This window comes from Lathamus discolor, chromosome 2 (genome assembly GCF_037157495.1).
Source record: "Lathamus discolor isolate bLatDis1 chromosome 2, bLatDis1.hap1, whole genome shotgun sequence".
NCBI classification, from domain to species: Eukaryota; Metazoa; Chordata; class Aves; order Psittaciformes; family Psittacidae; genus Lathamus; species Lathamus discolor.
The window spans coordinates 52,867,988-52,890,036 of NC_088885.1; positions in this window are offsets into that span (position 1 = coordinate 52,867,988).

A 22,049-nucleotide genomic window follows, 5' to 3' on the forward strand; every position below is an offset into this window, starting at 1 on the left:
ACTGAGGGTGTAACCCCCTTGTACTAAGTTATCTGCCAATAGGAGCCAGGAAAGGAGACCAGAGTAAGCACTGGGAAGTCACTAGTGTGTACATGGTGATGCCAGCCAAAGCCCTATCAGCTCCAAGTTATCCCACACAACACGGAAAGTCAATGATGGGCTCAAGAATGTCCCAGGTCTTGCCAACCTGGATGAAGCTGTCTTTCAGCCACAGGAAAACTTGGGTCTTGGTTCACAGGTCCTTGTACCCACCCAAGCACAAAAACAAGGCTGAGTCACCGCCTGGCCATAGTCAGACAGAGATTATTAATATAGACACATATAGACACAAACACATAGACACAGATAATTGATACAGATATAAAAAATGGACTGAATTCTTTTCTTCTCACTCATCAGTGGCTTTTGTATCTTCTGTAAGGTTTTCTATTTAAAAATAATGCTGTTTTTCTCACTTTCCTTACAGTCCCTTTTCCTGTGCAGTGTCCTCCAGGAGAAACTCTGCATGGAGGACCATATTTCTTGCTTTATTATCTCTTCCTTTCCATATAATTTTATCCTTAACATCTCCAAATGCCTATTACCCTCATCCCCTCCTCTCTCCAGCCTGAGGTCCAGAGCAGTATGCAGGTAATACTCCCAGCTAAAGCCCAGCAGTACAATCCCATGCTCAGCACACGCTTCACCGTCTGCATTCCTCTCCCATGCATCCACTCTAAAAGGAAACAGGACAAAGTACAGCAACAGTGTGAAGGCACAACAGATGCCTAAGAAGTAGAAGATATCCCAAAAGCCAAGAAACACGTAGAAGATATCCCAAAAGCCAAGAAACACCCCTCCACTTGCTCCAAAGGATAGTAGAGCTCCTAAATGAGAAGAGATGGGCTGCCATGCTTCACTGCTTCACGTAGCTCTACCAGCATGTCAGAACAGAAGGTGTCGTTTTGAGCCTACTTTAAATTTATGAAGCAGTAAACCTATTGCTCAGGGTAGCAAAAGGTGAATTGCCATTAAAGGAGTGACCTGACTCAGAAAGAGGTCTGTCAACAGAGGAATTGGAAACTTAAAGCATGACTTCCCAAATTACTGCTCTGAGATTGCTTTGGAAGAAAATTGCCAGGAGGAGTGGGGGGGTGCAACCACATTACAAGTTAAAAGTGTCTTTCATGACAGCAAGGCAGAGCCTTCATTAGCCAGGCTAGGAAAGGAGCAGACTTCACAAAAACCTTAGTATTCATGGGAATCATAGAGATTTGCCTCTATCTGTTCCTCCAGGGAACCCAAAAATTGGCAAGAGTGCTTATGATTCTCTGTCAAAAGAGAAGAGCACTGGTGTTCACCCTCGCAGGCAATGCATCGGTTCAGATACAACCTATCTTTCTCAATGAGGGCTTTGTGTTAAAAAATAAAAGGTGCTCTTCTCTAAGGTCCTCAGTACAGAGGAGAGGAGCAGTACCTTTATTTCACAGCAGTGAGCAGAGACTGTGGCTAATTGAAAAATATACCTCACATCACACACCACCTTGGGTAAACCACCCAATGCCATCGTCACTGCATCGTTCTCCTTCACTTACAGCATGCATGAAAGGAAACAGGCAGTAAAACTCTGAATCTCTCCTTCCAGACACCAAGCTTCCAAGCCTTAACACACTTAACACTCACCAATTTATATGCTGACTGGGTCCTATAGCACCACCACTGCTTTTAAGTAGTTTATTCATGTTGCAGTAGGTGCAGACGCTCCTGTCTGACCCAATTCTTCACTGTTTTATTAGTAACTGCAGCCTCAATTCCCCCTCATAAAGGGTGAATGGCTATAAATAGCTCTAGGCAGTGGAAGCTGGCTGATATTACACACACAATGAAATAACGTTGGTTTGTATCTGCTGAAATTCTGACCCTCATAATGTGTTCCTGTACACATTTATGATAAGCTGTAAGCACACATATTATCTATTTTTTACCAGGCAGCAATAGCCGCAGTGCACCTGCGAAGCATAAATACACTGAATTTAAAAGTAAATAACTTAAAGAAAAGCTGAGATGTAAGCTGGATGTGATAAAAAGTGCTGCCATAATACCTTATAGTATTAAACTCTGACATTCCCCTCTGATGTCTTGAGATAAATATTGCAGTAGGGTTGAGGATCTCATTTCATTGTGCCCTGGGAAGGGATTGGGTTCAGACTACCTGCTCTGGGAGCCGTCAAAATACCCTTGTTCAATGAGCATATAATACTTTATTTTCTTTTAATAAATAGACTGGTTTGGGTTGGAAGGGACGTTAAAGCTCATCCAGTTCCAACCCCCTGACATGGGCAGGGACACCTTCCACTAGACCAGGTGGCTCAAAGCCCCAGCCTACCTGGCTTTTAACACTGCCAGGGATGGGGCAGCCACAGCTTCTCTGGGCAACCTGTGCCAGGGCCTCACCACCCTCACAGGGAAATTTCTTCCTTATGTCTAGTCTCTATCTCCCCTCTGTCAGTTTAAAGCCATTCCCCCTTGTCCTATCCCTTGTAAAAAGTTCCTCTCCAGCTTTCTTGTCAGCCCCTTTAGGCACTGGAAGCTGCTTTAAGGTCTCACCAGAACATTCTCTTCTCCAGGTGGAACAAGCCCAGTTCTCTCAGCCTGTCTTTCATGAAAAGCTTTAAGATAAATGGGAATCTGAGGATACCTGAAGCTCTGCTGTTATATTCTTGTAACTGTGTGCACAACAAAACATCTCAGTGAGCAGTGAAAACAGAAAAGTTCTCTTCTGATTTAAAACTAAATTGTATCCTACACAGAAATAGTATTTTCAAGGAAGGCACAAAAGCAACGAGATAATCAAAACAGCTCTGTATTTTCTAAACTTACACTTTCTTTCGTTTTATTCTCATCTTTCACTCTAATAGCACAGCAGAGTGAAGGGAGGAAGGAAAAAAGACTTTTGCGGTTAGCAAGAGGATTGTGATAGGAGCTTAATGTTCAGGAACGATATGAAGGAGACAAAAGGGTGCAGTCATGTCAAAAAGAAAAAGTACTAAAAAGCACTTTCACTTCTAACATAAGGTCAAGGGAGGAACGTGGCATGCAATCTTTCACTGCTTTGCTAGCGAGAGACTGAGCCTCTGGATCAAGCCCCAAGTAAAAAAATGACTCCATTACAGTCTAACAGCCTGCCCCCTCACAAGCAAATATTCATTTGAGGTGCACTAGCAGCTGGGGAATTCACATATGATTCCAGGAGCCACCCTCCCACACAGGGCAATAGCTTTTATTGTGGGAGAGTGTTCAAAGCCATTATTAGAGACCTCCCCTGAGGTGGGGCTCAGCTGCAGGACATTGGTCCCTGGCTCCCTCGGCACAGCAAAAGACTCAGGCAGGTAGGTTTTATGTACAACATGAGGCCTGTGGTATGCAGGCATCCTCATAGCTACTTCTCGCCACCAACACCGTGAGAAACCAGCACTGCTCTTCAGCCAAATTGGAGGAGTGGAGCTCCTGGGATCAGTGATGAAGGCCAACTTTTAACAGAGAAATGAACTGAAATGTGAATCAGATCATTGTGAGGAGTCAGAAACCTGATTAATGAGTTCAGGACTCACACAGCCTAGACCCAGATGCAGAATTTTTTTGACAACGAGCACTAATGAGGTGAGTAGAAACAACAGCTAGAGAGGCACCAGGGACCTTGCTATAATGGCATCAGTAGATAAAACTTTGCTTCAGGTTACCCACAGAGATGCAAGCACTGACAAGAAACCTGCTGAAAAAGGACAGAGCAGCAGGCATAAACCAGACCCTAATGCAGCCATATGAAGGGGCTTCAGAGCAAGAGGCAAGGAAGGATGGAGAGGAGGAAAATGATCAAACCCAGGCATTTTGAAGGATCTGCTCAGTGAGAAGTAAACCTTCAGGGGCATTTTTGTGTTTTGCTAACTGTCTTTCAAATGATGACCATCCTGACTTCAAATAACAGACCAGAACCCACTCAGAAATAACCATCAGCCATATGAAAATAAAGGTGAAAATTAGAAAGGGGCAAAAGGACAGGATGTTCACTACAAGCAAATCATCAGCCTTTCCAGAGAAGATTAGAAAAACAGAGACAAAGAAACAAAGTACAATGCAGAGAGAGAGAGAAGGAACAAAGGTGTGAGAGAAGATGTGAGAGAATGATGTCCCAGTGTGCAGCTCTCTTCCAGGTTATAGGTGGGCCTGTAAGAAGGAAAAAAGGAGGAAGAGAGTAAAAATAGGTCAGGGAGTGAAGGATATGGGAAACTTAGGCTATCTGAAAGAGACATATCTAAGGATCATGACTTGACAGAAGTGGGATGGGATGGTGGAAGACAATAGGAAGAGGAACGAAAGGAGGAGGTGAGGTAGTACCCAGGCACCAGTGGAACAGCTTTCACCAGAAAAGTGTTATGAAAATTTTATTAAATAGTTTTGTATGGGCATCTGAGGGTTTATCACAGCTGGGCAGTGGGTACGGGACTGCCCATCTGTTTGTCGCAGCTGGGCAGTCCACCATCCATGATCTGGTGGACCCCACAATAGCTGGGAGAAGTCAAGGTGTCCTTGTGCTTGGGAGTAGTCAAGAAAATGAAGTGAGATGGAAAGAACTGAGGTCCCTGTGGAGGGTATTGACTTTGTGCAAAAATAATGGGCAAAGTCAGAGAGGTGAGATTTGATGAGGACAGAGACATCAGGTCAGTGAGATGAAGGCTATAATTGAATACAGAGAGGTGGCAGCAGAGGTAATTAGGGCTCAGTAAGCTGCAAAGGGCACAAATTAAATGAGAATAAAACAGAAGTTAAAGCACAAAGACCGTCAGCGTGCTGGGTTTCTTTGCCAATGGCAATCTGGCTGATGAAGATCAATTAATTGAATTCAAAGAGCTGGGATGAGCCAGGCCTCCTGGGAAAACAGTCTGAGTTGTAAAGAGGTAGAATAGAGCTGGGTTGCAGAGTGAGTACTGGGTGGTACTAAACAAAAGTAATTTGGGCTCGAAAGAAGATAAGAGGGAGCTGCCATGAAAGGAGAAATTAGGAGACAAGTGTTGGCAGAGCAGGGAGGAAACTGCTGAGAGAATTAAAGTTTGAGAAAAGGAGCAGAGAGGAGGAAAACTGAAGGGAGGAAAGGACAAAAAATTGCTGCCAGAAGTGAGAAGAATGAGGAAGACAAATTAATTTGTGGTGCTGCCATGTTGCCAGGTTGGAAAGCTGGGCAGTTGGACACCTTTCCAACTCCAGAACCTCTCCTCTAGTAAGGGGCCAACACACCCTCTTCATGAGGAATCATTCCATTCAACACTGTACGTCACCAGCTTTCCTCTTCCCTTTGCGCTGAAGCCATGAGGTGTGTTAAAACTGCCAGATGAAAGGTACAGTCATCCTTCCTGTTAAACCGTGGAAATTGTCAACTGGAAAGCACCAGTTGTAATTTCCAGATTTCTCTCTTCCCTCTCTACTCATTCCTCCTGGGAATCTGGTCAGAAATTTAGCTGCACTGAGCCTTTTCCCAGCCCTTTCCAGGCACACAATGTTCTCAGAAAACAAGTTGCAGGACTCCTCCATCATCTGGTGTTGGAGAGGTTCTTAGACTGCTTCTGGGGAGGTTGAGGGTGGAATCCCTGCAGGACAAAGTATGGCTTGATCCCAACACAAGCCTGGCTGTGCTTTTTGGTGTTGTGTGAAGACATCAAGCTTTGAGAGGGTTCTACCTCCATCTTCCCCATCAAAACCAGCCAGAGGTCTTTGAAGTCCAAGTTCTGCACTTTGTCAGAGCACAGTCTAGAAGAAGGTAACTTTTAGATAGCTGAAACCTGGGTCTTACAGGTGTAATGAACCAGGATCAAAAATTAGAGGGGTCAAAAACAGGTCTGTCCCCATACTCATATGTTGGGTCTATTTCTCCCAACTGGATCTCAGCCCAGTGACTTTCAGTGATTTCTGGGGCTCCACAGACTCTGCTTCCCTCAAAGTCTGTAGGAAATGTCTCTTTCCTTCCTTCCCTCTGAAGGCATGAATGTGGGTCTACTCCCTGACTCCCTTTAGGTTTTCCTGGCCACCTCCTCTTTCTTCTACAGCCCCGTTGCATGTCTCCCCATCCCTGCACACTGCATCCTCACATTAAGGAGGGTTTCCAGGGGGGTTCCCCAGTTAAGTGCTGGCTGGGAAGGACCAGTTTGTCTCTCTTAGGGTACTCCCTGACCCAAAGCATACTGGCCTGGACAAGGTGATGAGGCTGCTTTTTCCTTGCTGCACAGCTCTCCACACTTTTCCTTCTACACCTAAGAATAACTAAACACAGATTTAATTCCCCAACTTCTTGAGTTCATGTTAGTTGGATTGGTAGCCTAGAAGCACAATACAGTGGTGAGATTTTTCATAGCTCTGACTCAGATAAGATAAAAATGGCCCCAGAGAAAGATAAGCTTCCATGGATATTTACACACTTCCCTGCACCATCTATCCAAAGAGGTGCAGCAAATGGAACTGATGCTAATCCTGCTAAAGACTGGTGGTTGATATAGTCCAAAGGCAGAAGTGAATTTACCAACAGAGCAAAATCTGCCAAAAGTGATGAATAACCTTCCTTTCATTTTATGGTCTTGAGAGGAAACAGTAGGTGTGTTTTCGAACTATCTATGTAAGATTACGAGACGCTTTCCACTGTGGGACTGTAGGTAATGCTGATAAAAAAATAATTTGCCACTTGAACAGTCTATATCCCAGCCAGTGCGCAATAAGGATGGAGATAAGGACAAATGGACCCCTGTCTGCGTTAAATTTTGAGAAAGAGAACATCGACTATTACACATTTACCTTGTCTGCAGACTGCTGCACCTGACCACCTTCATAAAGCACTCTTAGATACGCTGATGGAGAGCTTTATTATCTGCATCCATACCTGATGTTGCTGTTACTATTATTTAATTTTTAGTCAAGTGGGCTGGTCTATAGCATAATACCAACATAGTTATGAACTGTTAATTCATTTTATGAATCCTGGTAACATGAAAATAGTCAATAGAGATTAAGGTTCCACTAAACCAGGAGCTGAACATATGTAGAGCACACAGACCTTACCCAAAGCATTCCCAAAAGCAGGAATTCTTTTCTGTGTATTTTTTTTTTCTTTCTTTTTCTATTTTGCAGGCTGTGAACTCTGTCACAGAAAGGAACAAGCATTTAACTGTTTGTTTAGTGGCTGCAAAGCCTCACAGAATCACAGAATCACAGAATCCCAAGGGTTGGAAGGGACCTAAAAAGATCATCTAGTCCAACCCCCCTGCAAGAGCAGGGTAACCTACAGTACATCACACAGGAACTTGTCCAGGCGGGCCTTGAATATCTCCAGTGTAGGAGACTCCACAACCCCCCTGGGCAACCTGTTCCAGTGCTCTGTCACTCTTACAGTAAAGAAGTTCTTCCTGATGTTAACGTGGAACTTCCTATGTTCCAGTTTACACCCATTGCCCCTTGTCCTATCACTGGATATCACTGAAAAAAGCCTAGCTCCATCATCCTGACACCTACCCTTCACATATTTGTAAACATTGATGAGGTCACCCCTCAGTCTCCTCTTCTCCAAGCTAAAGAGACCCAGCTCCCTCAGCCTCTCCTCATAAGGGAGATGTTCCACTCCCTTAATCATCTTTGTGGCTCTGCGCTGGACTCCTTCAAGCAATTCCCTGTCCTTCTTGAACAGAGGGGCCCAGAACTGGACGCAATATTCCAGATGCGGCCTCACCAAGGCTGAGTAGAGGGGGAGGAGAACCTCTCTTGACCTACTAACCACTCCCTTTCTAATGCACCCTAAGATGCCATTTGCCTTCTTGGCCACAAGAGCACATTGCTGGCTCATGGTCATCCTCCTATCCACCAGGACCCCCAGGTCCCTTTCCCGTTCACTACTTTCCTCTCAGTGAAGATCAGGTAAAACAGAAATCCAAAAGAGAATATGGCTAAAATCTGACCTGAGAAACATGTCAAACCAAACCAGCCATTTCTGCTGTTCATTTGGCTGACAGTGCAGTTAAAACTTTTGACTCAGAAGTTACTGAGTGATGACCAAAATTTGCAGGGCTGGCACTCGCTGCCTGCCCCGAAGAGGTGGAACTTTTCCATGGACTCCCAGGACAGGCTCATCCCCTGTCCTGGGATCCCAAGCTTGACATCACTGGAGAAGAGTTTTGCAATGTTGGCTGCATTTTGTCCACTATACAGTGGAAAAATCTATGGATTGTATCTGGTTTTTCTTCTCAAAAACTGGCTTGGGTTTCCAGTACTACTTTTATTAGACTGGTCCAAGTTATGCAGTCAGTCCAATTCATATTCCCAAAACAAAAGACTGAAGTGCTCTGACTGGAGTCTATATTTTCTGTCTGGTTGATTTTCATTTCACACTTCTTTGTTTTAATTACATTTTAAGATTAAATATGGAGATCGTAGTTAGCTGCACTCAATGGATATTGTACGGATTTAACGGTCAAAGGAAAAGGAAAAGAAGAAAGACAACCAATACCTCATTGTTTGCTGTGGTTCCTATAACATGTGCAAGTCAAGCTGAGTGAGTTTTAATAGAAATCTGGCTTCGTTGTGATTAACGGAAGAATTTGCTGAATGAATTCTTCAGCTCAAAAGAATGGGCATTTAATTTTTTTACATGTATCGAGCCTAAAAAAAAAGCTGATTCTGCAAAGCTTTCTTGACCTCACTGATTGCAACCAATTACAAGATGGATGGCCTGGAATTAAAAGTATCAGTATGATACAGCAGCTGGCCAAGTATGTCTTAGACAGCTCAACAAGGGGATGACAGGGAGGAAGGGAGCATACTATGGATTTTATGATTCCTTTCATTAAGGCAGTAAAAATCCTGCTTGCCTAGACAATATGATCTTTTTTAAAAATTAATAACAAAAACAAAGTTCACACACCCTTGCTTTAATATTTTTTCATTAATTATTAGTTATGTAAAAGCTGTTCTTTTAGAATCATAGAATCATAGGATCATAGAATAGTTAGGGTTGGAAAGGGCCTTAAGATCATCTAGTTCCAACCCCCGTGCCATGGGCAGGGACACCTCACACTAAACCATCCCACCCAAGGCTTCATCCAACCTGGCCTTGAACACCGCCAGGGATGGATTTTTACTTTATTCTCATTCTCAACAGCACTGAGAAATGTTTGCACACAATGTTGAGTATGTCTCAACAATCCCCTAGCTCTCTTTTTGCACCCATCTGATATGGCTTCAAGAGAGATGCTACCCAGAATGGCCAAGTAACACGGCAAACGGTGCTTTCACAGCTGAACTGCTGAGGAGCAGAGTAGCTTGCATGATATGAAATGGCTGGGAGAATTTGTAATGCTATTTGTAATGTTATGTTTCTTGGGTGGGATGGTTTAGTGTGAGGTGTCCCTGCCCATGGCAGGGGGTTAGAACTTTATGATCTTAAGGTCCTTTCCAACCCTAACTATTCTATGATCCTATGATTCCATGTTATATTGCATTCTGCACAGCTCTTATGTTAGAGCTCATACATAATCTTTGCTATGTTTCTACAAGAAAAACAGTATCTGTACCTAGTAGAATGGATTTCAAAGCTCCAGAGGATGACAGGGGTGGTAGTCCTGGGGAAACAATTCCCCGGTGTTCAGATCTTGTCTTGAGGTCCAATGGATGTGATGCTCGTGGTTCAATGGTGAACTCTATGATCTCATCTTTTTAAAAAGAAAGCCCTGTGAAATTCCACACAAAGCAGCCTGTCGCAGAAATGCACCATGATTTAATCTACAACTGCACCTTCACACATTTTTCCGTATATATGTCATTAAATGATTCACAAAGAGGGAGAGATATGGCTGTAATTTCCTAAGTTCTTTACATCTGGAATTGCAATCTTAAAAGTTTCTGACATATCTTTCATGTTAGGAAATAGATATAATAAATCACAGTGTTTTCTTGCTCCGAGCTCTCTTTAGGCATAGAGATATTGAATAGTGGGAGTTAAATAAACTAATCAAACACTTGCAAAGTCTGTCATAATCTAAATCAAGAAGAGGAATAATATCAACAGCTTTTCCTGTCCAAACCTTTGCTGACTCTGAAATCATTTCTCTGACAGTAAACTCATTAGCATTTATTAAGAGCATGAACCCACTTATAACTATCTGGACTTAATCCTCCTCCTAACTAACTGAGCATTAGCACCACTGACCATGAAGGCCAGCAGTCTTGTAAGCATGAGGCACTTCAAGGATGCTGAGAGTTTTCCAAATGAACTGAAATATCAGTAGCTTATGTGATGAGCCCCTCACTGCAAAACCTAATTGAGAGTGTTTAATTAGATGTACCTCATCGGCTTGATGGAGTATATCTCCTTTGACTGTCAAATGAGTAGAGGTTACTAGCTGCGCCATAAACCTGTCCACTTAGCTACATGAACCCAGCCACAGATGTCAAGTGACTTCTGGGTTTCTTTGGAGGTGTCTAATTCCTCTCCCCTTTTCAACTCTAATGCACAATTAGTTGGCAGTATAAAATGGCAACTCTGTGGCTGAAGAGGTAAATGAAATGTCAGGGCAAAATACACAATTATATCATGCTAGAAGAAGAAAATCAAAACCACTTTCTGAGTTTTACAAAGAATATGGTGCACTAAACGGGAAACAAAAGAAAGATTCGTTTTTTTAATCCACCACATTTAGGTTCTCACGCCACCCTTACTCCTCAAAATCTGAACCCTCAAATATATTTAGGTAACTTATATGAACGGAAATTTGGGCTGAAGACCCTTCCAGGTAAAAACTGTGATGTGGCCACTCTGTGGGGCCCTGACAGAGTTGTGATACCTTGCTCTGCGGTGCTTGGAGAAGAGGACATTCTTTACTTTCTAGTCTCTGTACAAAGAAAGTTTCGTATTTGAGGGTGATCATAACTGTTTATTCTCATGCCCACAAGAGTGATGCCCAGAATTCAATAGGCAGTTGTAACCTTCCCCCACAATATTTGTCCTGTACTAGCTCAGTAAATTTGTGCAGAACTATTACTTTAATCAGTTCTACAGTTTTTAGAGACACTCCCCCAGAACACTACTGACCCCCAGTTCACAGTGAGTGACTGGAATAAAGAATGCCACTGCTGAAAGTAGCATTCTACACATCTCAGCCTTAAAAATAGACAAAGAGAAAATGAGATATCTGACATTTTCTCACCACTCAGTAGCAACCATAATGCCAAGGAAACCTGTATATATACTTTAGTACTAAAGGGTTACGTTTCCCAAAATTACCTTCTCTTACTTGCTGCTTCTTCCATCTGAATACTGTTTCCCAGCACTAAACCAAGTAGGAAAGTGCAATTCCACTTTACAAATGGCAAAATGGAAGGACCTAACCCACCTCTGACCCAAAGATCTTTCACAGATGAGGTCTTTCAGAACAGTTATTCCATCAGGTCTAATGAATGGTGTGACTCATAGCTAATGAAGTGATATTTGCATTACAAAATAATAGAGCTCAGTAAATTGAACAAAAAAAAAGCTGGAGTTGGTAAGATAGGCAACAGCTTGACAAAGCCTAAAAGGTCTCATAGTAAAGGCCTTTTTTTTTTTTTTGCTGAAATTACAAGGAAAGCCAGCCAATTTCAAACAAAATCCCCATTTATGTAAAGTTGTCAGCTTTTCCCACTAGAAACATATGTTCCATTATACCAAGCACTCAAAGGGCTCCCAGTGGACGGACATCAGTCTAGCTTTGTACCAGTGTCCACGGTCCTTGATGGATTATTTTAGCCCACCACCTTTAGATCCTCAACAGGGCACACACAAAGGGAAACTTCTTCACCAAACCTCACCTCGCTGCAGTAAGGTGTATAGCACTCAACTGCAGGGAGAAACATTCTCCTGCGGATTCTCTGCTGTGCATTTAAAAACACAAACTGTGCTTAAACAAATGGACTCAAGTTAATTAAATCAATAGCCCAAGCAAATTACTTTTTTTCAAGTTTAAGTTTTATTAAGCGTTATTTTACTGGGAGTCTATTATCAGGATAAAGACTGGGTAAGGTAGTGAGCTAAACACAAGGCACTGAGCCTTCTGGGAATTTCTATTTGCCCAGTATGCTAGTACTAAGCCTATTACCTGATTAAGTGCTTTACACAGTGTCCTCTTCTGGTTTACCTAAACTAATATAAAACAAGATCTCTAATGAGATGCTTTGCACTTAGAGTTTTATTTATACAAGAAGTGGAAAAAGAGAAGAAAACAACCGCACCAGAGTTAGAGCATTCATAGCTGGTTTTATTAAGACTGTGTAGCCAAACAAGTATAGCATGTTAGCTGATCTCAGCAAAGTGACAGTTTTGTCTTTCCTGCTGTCTTGAGTGAGAAGCATAGATTAAACTTATGCTCCTATAGGTCCCTCTCAGGATGGTCACCAACAGCTCTCCAAGGGAGAAAGAGGAGGCCACACTTTCAGATGTGACTGGCAAAGTGAGAAGTTGTAATGGATGGGAACCTATCTGAGAGCTGATTCCCACTCATGACTGAGAGACATAATACAGTATGTTTTTGTCAAAGTGTATTTGGTAAGGTATATAGGTGTACGTTCGTTGTGACTGTCAGAAAGAGGCAGGAAAACATAAGAGTGCAGCTGTTCTATGACCTTCATAGTTGGCCGCACCAGGGCACCTGGCCAATGCTCTCAGCATGGACAGTGAGATCATGAGAAACTGCATGGCCCCAAGAGTAAGCAATCAGAGATTTGGCATAAAGCCAGTTGTTTTTCTAAGGGTGTAAAAGCAGGACCCTCCCGTAGCCAAATTCAAAGCCTCTCCTCTGGGTGGACACACCGTGTAGGGATTTTTCCAGTTACCTGAACCTCCTGACATCAACTGTAACAGGACTTCCCAGCATGAAGTGTGAGCCTGGATGATGAAGATTCGGTGGTAATTGGTGATGTATTTCTTCTTAATCTGTTCTCCCTATGTAGTAATGATATGATGCATTTCTAATTTTCCTCTCTGCTATACACATACATATACCTCTGATTTCCTTTATTGAACATACTATATATAGATTATACCTGATTCATGTTAGTATGCGTTTGCTTTAGTATGCTTATCCACTTTAGTGTGCTTGTTTAATAAACTGTGCATGTTATATGGCTAGTGTGTGGTCATTTTGTTGAGTACCCTGCCTGTCAGAAGAACAGAAGTTCAGACCCCACACTTGTGAGGGAGAGCAGGGCTACCAGATACCAAGACTCTGGATGTCTACAGTAAAGAACTTAATGCTGAATTTAACCATCTTGGTGTCTTTGCATACTTAATGGACATGCTTCATCTGATCCATTCTGGACATCTGCTTCATGGTAAACATTACTGGAGATGAAGAGAGTGTAAGTACAAGAAGATTCATCAAGTGTGCAGGTGGTGCAGCCACTCAGAGACCCAGAGGCCAAAGAAACCAAGAGGCAGGGCCAAGATGCAGCAATACTGAGGCTGACAGAAAAGGAAGACCCATTTCATTCTGTATAGCAGATCAGGCATAACATGCTTACAGGGACTCATGCAACACTGCAAGCATCAAGGAGAGATACATTAATGAATGACTGGCTATCACAGGTCAGACATTCATCATGATTTCCACTATGCTTAAACCCAGTTGACAGGATAGAAGTTGCTGCTTCTTTTGTAGCATTTAGGACATATGTGGATTCCAAGTTCTTGTACTGATCAAATGCAGCTCCTCTCCCCAGCTGAGCAACCTTTAGAATAAAGTAGAGGTTAACCTGAAGAGAGGGATTGAGAATCCATAGCTGTGGAGGACTGGATGGAGAATTAAAGCAGTCAGTACTAGCCCTTCTGCAGGGTATTTGGTAGCCAGGCAAATTTGAGCAGAAAGGATTTCTAGAAGATGGTGAATATTGCCTTTAAAATTACCTACTTATGTTAACTTCTATAAATTTATCAGCCATACATTTCTTCTTAGAAGATAAACCAGGGAAAATAGATTACCTTGACAGATGATAGCCTTCTTGATTTAAAGTAAGGAGTCACACAATTTCTCGCACTTCTCAGTCCTAAATCCCGCTTGAGTGTTTTGGGTTTGTAATCAAGCTGTGTATAGGCAGTAAGCATGCATTTTAGATGTTCTTCAATCTCCAAGCAATCACCTCACAAACAAATATAAAACAGTCACATTAGCACTTAAGAAAGGGACCCAGAAATCCTAACATTCCTCTCGTACAAAATGTCCTAACTCCCCAGGAAATCTCTTTCTGGAATGGGAGGCAGAAGGACAGGTAGCAGTGGAAAGAGGGAGTTTTCTTAAATAATTGTGACAATGAAATAGCTAATTTCTTCCCCAGCTGCACAAAAGTAACTCCACAATGCGGGAAGGAAATTGGTCAGCCACCCAGAGGTACTCGCCCTTCCTTATTTCTTCTCTGTGCTCTTCTGTATTTTCTGAGTGGCAGTCTATGAAATAGCTCATGTAAATACAGTGCAAGCACTTAAATGAAATAGCCTCCAAGTCTAGTTAGTGTCACTCGTGATATGTGGCAGTGAGTTTGGCAGAAACTGAGATCATTAACCAAATTTAACCCGCTACTACAGAATGCCTTTGGGCTCTCAGCTGGCTTTCTGCCTGTCAATAATTAAAATGCAATCTAAGAAATAATGGGAAATTACTGCTTCTGGATGTTTTCCTGATAGCTGGGCACCAGTTCCCCTGTTCTGAGCTGCAGGAACTTCCAGGCAGCTGCTACCTTTGAGAGAGGAAACAGCAAGGCTTGGAAAAAGGGCTGCAGACAGGGAGAGGAGGCACAGCTCCAGAAGACTGGCTTTTTCTTCCTACCCGATGGCCTTCAAAGCTTTCCCTGAGGTTAGGTAACTTTTCATTGGCTAAATGTTTCCTCAGGGACAATGCTTATTTGCAATAGCCCCAACGATCAGTATTTGATTACAGCAGTCAGGTAAGTGGAGGTAAGAACCTCAAGAGCTGCAACTCAAACATAACCTGAGCTACAAGCTATAGGAAAGCAGGGCTTGCATACAGCATAACATTGACTAAGGGGATTTATACTGAGCCTCTGAAGAAATGGGAAGGGACTTTGGTTGACCCCCAGGAGAGACAGGGACTCTATCCCACTGGATGCGATCACAGGAGTGATTTCCCTCCAGGGAGGGTACAAGCTGAGGAGCTTGGGCAGGGGAGGAGGGATTCAAGCAGCAGCCAAGCACGCAGAAAGGGTTGAGTTTAGTCTTCATTAATACACAGACTTACTTGAAGTAAGGATCAGGGAAAGCCCTGGCTCACAACATCCTTCTATTATGTTAAATGACACCTCTTCCTTTTCATCTGTATTTACATTGCTCTCATGTCAGGCTGTCACAGAGACAAACTGTGCACATTCGATGCTTAACTTTTCTTCATAAATCCTGCTGTACAGCCCTTATTATTATCTGCGCTTGAATTCTTTTCACTCTATCAATGTGTCCCAGTTATGATCTGTCCAAGGAGACAGAAAATTCAAGGCACAGCAGCTCAGGCACAGTGGAAGCAATGCCTTCTTGTCCCATGACTCCCTGCCACAACACCCATTCTCTCTCCCCTAACCCTAACTCTCCCTGCTACTCCTTTTGTGCTTGGTCCTTCCACTGAGTCTGAGGTTTGTGACAGGTTTTTCTTCTCGACATTGCCTCTCATCTAATTTTTTTTCTGCCTCATTTTCCAATTGCTTTGGTATATTTGTTTTTGGGAAGGAGGAAGTTCAACCATGACAAGTGCAAGCTCCTACACTTGGGTTGGAGCAATCCCAGGCACGGCTACAGGTTGGGCAAAGAAGAGATTCAGAGCGGCCCTGAGGAGAAGGACTTGGGGGTGCTGGTCAATGAGAAAATGAACATGAGCCGGCTTCAGTGTGCACTTGCATCCCAGAAAGCCAACCGTATCCTGGGCTGCATCAAAAGGAGCATGACCAGCAGGTCAAAGGAGGTGATCCTGCCCCTCTACTCTGCTCTTGTGAGACCTCACCTGCAGTATTGTGTGCAGTTCTGGTGTCCTCAACATAAAAAGGACATGGAACTGTTGGAACAAGTCCAGAGGAGGGCCACAAGGATGATCAGGGGACTGGAGCACCTCCCGTATGAAGACAGGCTGAGGAAGTTGGGGCTGTTCAGCCTGGAAAAGAGAAGGCTGCGTGGAGACCTCATAGCAGCCTTCCAGTATCTGAAGGGGGCCTATGAGGATGCTGGGGAGAGACTCTTTGTCAGGGACTGTAGTGACAGGACAAGGGGTAATGGGTTAAAACTTAAACAAGGGAAGTTTAGATTGGATATAAGGAGGAAGTTCTTTACTGTTAGGGTGGTGAGGCACTGGAATGGGTTGCCCAGGGAGGTTGTGAGTGCTCCATCCCTGGCGGTGTTCAAGGCCAGGTTGGATGAAGCCTTGTGTGGGATGGTTTAGTGTGAGGTGTCCCTGCCTATGGCAGGGGGGTTGGAACTAGATGATCTTGAGGTCCTTTCCAACCCTAACTATTCTATGATTCTATGACTTGTTCGAGCTGTTCCTCTCGTAAGGCACCTTGTCCTGCTGCTGCCGCAGTGCCACTGTCCAACACGGTTTCATTAGGTCTAAGCACGTTAAAATTCTATATTAAACTCCTAGTACAGACTTACTTAATACATGATTAAGGAATTAAAAGGAAACTGCTGCAACAAGCATTTTTCTCCACTAAAGCCTCTATATAGAAAAAATTGATAAGATGTCAAGTTTTTCCTTTAACCGATTTATCTTCCCTGCACAGTTAATAGTAAGATCATCTTGAATAACTAATCCACAGCTCTAAAGCAGAAGCTATCATTTATTTTATCATTTGCATTTAAACAAAATGATATTAGAATTCAGCAGGACATGATACGTAATCTAATAACCTAAGGTAATGCAATTCTAGTCCATGTAGCAATCATTCCCACAAATACTCTGACCATACACGACTAGCACAATTTACAGCAAGCTTTATTGTATTTACTGTTATAATACGACTAGAGTCAGTAATGAAAAGAATACATGCTCTTGGCTTTAAAGAACTGATTAGCCGAATCTCAAACACTCATTGGCAGAAATTTCATTTGCTCTAGTGCATCAGCTTTGTCATATCATCAAGGATTCTGATTTTTACTGAAACAACAATGTGTACCTTTGAAGGCTATTTGAGGGAATTCACTACCAAAGTATACTTATTAGTGAAACATAATCACTGGTAGGTCAAACACAACTATCTTTACTCTTACAGAATATCAAGTCAGGATCTCAATTCCCAGTCAATTCTACCTAGTCTTTAATTGTGTCTAAATCTACCATCGAAAACCTACAGGTCTCGACTTTTCCTACAGAAAGGGCTTTTTATCACCATGACAGGTCTGCCTGGGGATGACTTGCATTATGATCCCAGCCTGATGACAGCACCAGCCTTTTTTATATAAATCTAGAGTATGGCTACTAACTTTAGCACCATGATCTGCTTTTGTGAAGTAAGAGAGTAAACCACAAAAAAAAAAAAAAAACCCAGTATGCATATAAGGAAACCATAGACTGCTAGAGATAAGGAGGTTATATTGTCTGCTCTTTTGATATGCATTTTACCTATGCAAACTTTATTGGTTGTGCTAAATGCAGGCTTGCATGAACTTTTGATCTGACCTTGTATAGTCATTTTAATGTTTCTACGAATTGTTCATTCAGGAAAGTTTATAGTAGAAACTCCTCCATCCCCAACAGACTAATAGTCAGCATAGTTTTCCTCATACAGACATGTTAACAAACCAAAAAAGGTATGAATGGGATTTTTCTTTTCTTTTTTTAAAGCCTTTCTATGCTTAAAGCAGCCATTTACACATGAAGGGATGGAGTTGTTAGGTTTGCTTTCCAGGGACTTTCCTCTAGTGTAGGGCAGCATGAAGTCTGCAAGACACTGGTAATCTTTAGGAGGTTTTCAAGCACCTTCCATAAAATGCTTTTCATCAGAAGACTGTCATTGGCTGAGTGGGTTCTGGGTCAAATATCAGTGTATGTGAAAGGTTTCAATCTTCTGCGTTAGTCGCCAGGAGGGAAAGACATCAAACTCCTCTTTCCCTGGAAAACAAACGCTGCACATACACCTTCTGTAACTGTGTGCTGAAACTCTTTGCCACAATGAGAAAGATTAATGCATCAGTAATACGGTAAGGACTGAAGGCAAGTGGCCTTGGCTGCTCCACGGGGACCCCAAAACAAGCCTGCTACTATACACCCATGCCTGAGCTGGGCATGGTTGAGAAACAAGCTGAGGGAAACAAAAATGACCAATCCCTTCCTTCTTGTGTTGTTGGCCCAAGAAAGCTTCTCTCTAACTCTTACTGTTTGGAAAAGTTACGCCAGCTTAATATGACAGTCTTATAGTGGAACAATTCAAGTACTCTCAATGACAGGTATGTTACCTGTGAATATCGCAGGAGCTGCTACCTACAATGAACAGATGATAGCTGCATCACATGCCTAGCAGCTCTAAAAAAATGGTACCCAGTGCCTACACCAGACCGGCTCAGCTGAGATGTTAACCTGTCAACATAATGTAACCTTTCTCCTTATCACTATTTTGTCAATGAGCTGTTTCAGTGTGGTGGGCTCCATGACAGCCCAAGGGCAATACATTTCACAAGTTAAATATTCACCAGATTTATTCAGCCTTCAGGTTCACATTTTCTACCTCTGAGTTTCTCACTGTCCTCTGTTGTCGAATTACGGAGAGGGACCTACAATCATTTCATGAACAGGGCAGGTTACTGCTGGTCTCATTCTGTAGGCTGGAGAAGCCCCAGAGATGTCTCAAGGTTACCCGGGGGGAATAATGGCACTCAGATATCTGCTGATATTAAAGGAACATCACAGATGTTGCTCCTAAACCTTATCCTCTTCAAATAATAAACTACTTTCTCTCTGCTTTATCGGCTATTTCTTCCAGCCTCAGATTCTTTACCTCAAAGCAATAATTCATCATAAAACTTCCTGGTGAAATTGCATTTGTTCCTGCACTATGCATTTTATTCCTTGTCTATCAAGTGCTCTTTTGGCTACCTGACTTGCTTGACTTGTGTTTTACATCTTTAACTGCTTTGCAATTAATCTTCACTGCAACTATATTCCATCCCTATTGCTTTGTTCTTTTTTTTTTGGTTATACATTTCAATCTCCCCACCAGATCTGTTATTATTTGCTTGTAAAAATGCCTGTCCAATTTCTGATGTGACAATGTAACAGCCTTAATTTTCCAGGTAACTGGGAATACAGCTTCATGCTCAGTCCCATGATCTAGTGAGCATGAAAAGAATCTAAGTCTGCATGTACATATCACCATGATGAAGAGAGCAGAAATGCCAGAGCAAACGATACCTACCCAGGCTCTGGAACAGCACAGCCCTACCTCTGAGTACATTAGTTTTGCTAAGAGGTAGAGATTTTCAGCTTGTGTTTATCACTGTGCCAAGAGCAATGAGTTGCTCTTAGGATCTGAGCTAGTATCTCTGCATGACTCAATAGCCCACATGATAAGTGTCTGCATCAGATAACTCCGCATTTACCTGCTGATGCTTGCACTGAAATCAGCTACAAAGCGTAGACATGACTAAAGGCAGGGTAGATCAAGCAACAGTCTTCTAGTGTAGCTTTGCACTAGGCAGGGATTCAAAGGGCTTAAGAAGACACGGCCATTTTTGACAGCTCAGGCAAAAATGAGGTACAGGAGCTATCAGTCCTCTCATAGACACATGTGGTCCTCTCCCATTGATTGCCACTTACCAGTGTAAGTGAAGGGGGCTGCTATCACACAAACCTGCTCTGTAGAGGTGTTCCAAATGTGGCATTCAACTCTCAGCCCTGGGAAGGTCATGCTGCCTGGGCATGATGACTTCCTTGAACTGGTGAAACTCTTGATAGATGTTTCACACGGCACAGTGTCCACCAGCAGCTTGCCTACTGAAGCTAGATAACAGGTAAGCAACTTTGCAGACAATACGAAACTGGGAGGAGTGGTTGATGCATGAGAAGATTGTGTTGCCAGCCAGAGGGTGCAGCCTTCTCAGCAGCCTAGAGAAATGGGCCAACAGGAACCTCATGCAGTTCAACAAAGGCAAGCACAAAGTCTTGTACCTGGGGAGGAACATCCCCATGCAACAGTGTATGCTGGGGTCTGACTGACTGGAAAGCAGCTTGGAAGAAATGGTCCTGGGGGTCCTGGTGGACACCAAGTTGAACATGAGCCAGTACAATGGCAACGTGTCCTTGTATCTAAGAAGGTTAATAGTATCCTGGGCTGCATTATGAGCATTGCCATCAGGGGATGGCATAATGCTAATTACAGGCAAAACTGGTCTTAAATGTTTCTTGAATAGGTTAGAAACATGCTGGCTCAGTCAGTGACCACTCAGCTCTCCTCCGCGACAACCCTTATGTATACTGCCCTGCAGAAATCCCTCCCCCCGGGTGCTCCCCCTCAAAGCCTAGTGCAGAGCAAGCCAGGGTCGCTCAGTGCACACAGTTTTGCAGACACAAGGCTTCCTAGGACCGGCAGGAAAAGATGTATTTTTGCAGAGAACATGTATTTGCAATTCCTGTCACTGTGAACAAGCCAAAGGTCAGTTCTCACCTCTGCTCATCTCCCCAGCATAACACAGTCTCCCTCCCCAAGACATGACCCAGACAGCTTTCTCCACTTAAGAATGCAGTAGCTGCACTGCAGCTGCCCTTCAGTCATGCATTTCTTAGGTTCATAGATTTGTAAAGCTGGAAGGGAACAATATGATCATTGAGTATGACAGCACCATAACACAGGGCGTAACATTTCACCTGGTAATTCCTGCATAACTTCTGCTTGAACTGAGTAAAGCTTGCCAAGAGAAATCCAGCAGTGTGGAGAATCCACAAAATCATTAAATGTAACGTTACTGGGCTATTGCCTTGTAAAAAAGCTACTTCATGTTGCTACCCTTAATATGTCCAGCTTGAAGTTCCAGGCAAGGGATCTTACTGTGTCTTTACCAGCTGATGTCACCAGCCCTCTGCCTTCAGTAACTTTTTTTCCCAACATAGATGCTTACAGTCTGTAAGAGGTATCTTCATTTCTGAGTAACCTTCCTCTTGTAGGTAAGCTTTTTTTCTAAACTTGAACAATATCAAGTTAGTAGTAATTACTGCACTGTGCCTTTATTCAGCCCCCAGGATCATTTCTGACCAGTGGGCATCCTGTTGCAGCAAACAGCAGTAATATCACTTTCTTCCGTCTACTGTTTTCCCCTGGTTATACACCTGAGGCTCCCTTTAGCCACACCATTATATTGGGCAACTGCTGCACATTGTTTATTGACCATGATCTCCCACTGTCTCCCCATGTCAATGCCTTCCAGGAGGCAGCCCCACATCCTGTAAGTGCTGTGCACATCTCCCCTTCCCAGAAGCATACACTGGCATTTGGTTACATTAAAAGCAGTTCTTATTTAAATCATTACAAAACAATGTACAACTGCCCTTCCCTTACCGTTATTCACCACAGCCAGCTATTGCTCCAAGCTGCAAACCTTGATAGTAATGAACCAATCTTTTCCTTTAGATCATTAATAAATGCATTGTGCTGAGCTACATCTGCTGTATAACTACACACAGAGATCTCCTGGTAAGTCAGCTTTTAAGACATTTTGCATGGTTTAATATGCCATTTACTGTGAGGCTTAATAAATGGTTTAATGATCATTTAATACCACTATACATGATGGCTGTAATACTCTCCCCAGTGTCATTGGCCCCAATTTATGTCATCCCCCAGGACAGATATACCAAGGATTACTTTGGCCTACAGACATTTCAAGAGATACATATCCCTCTCTTTCGGGACGCATGAGTTATGCTGTAAACATCAATACAATTTTAATCTAAAGCCAAAGAGAGCAACAGTACACAGCTACATGTCTATGCCCATACACATCTCTACACACATCTATAAGCACACAGGGCATA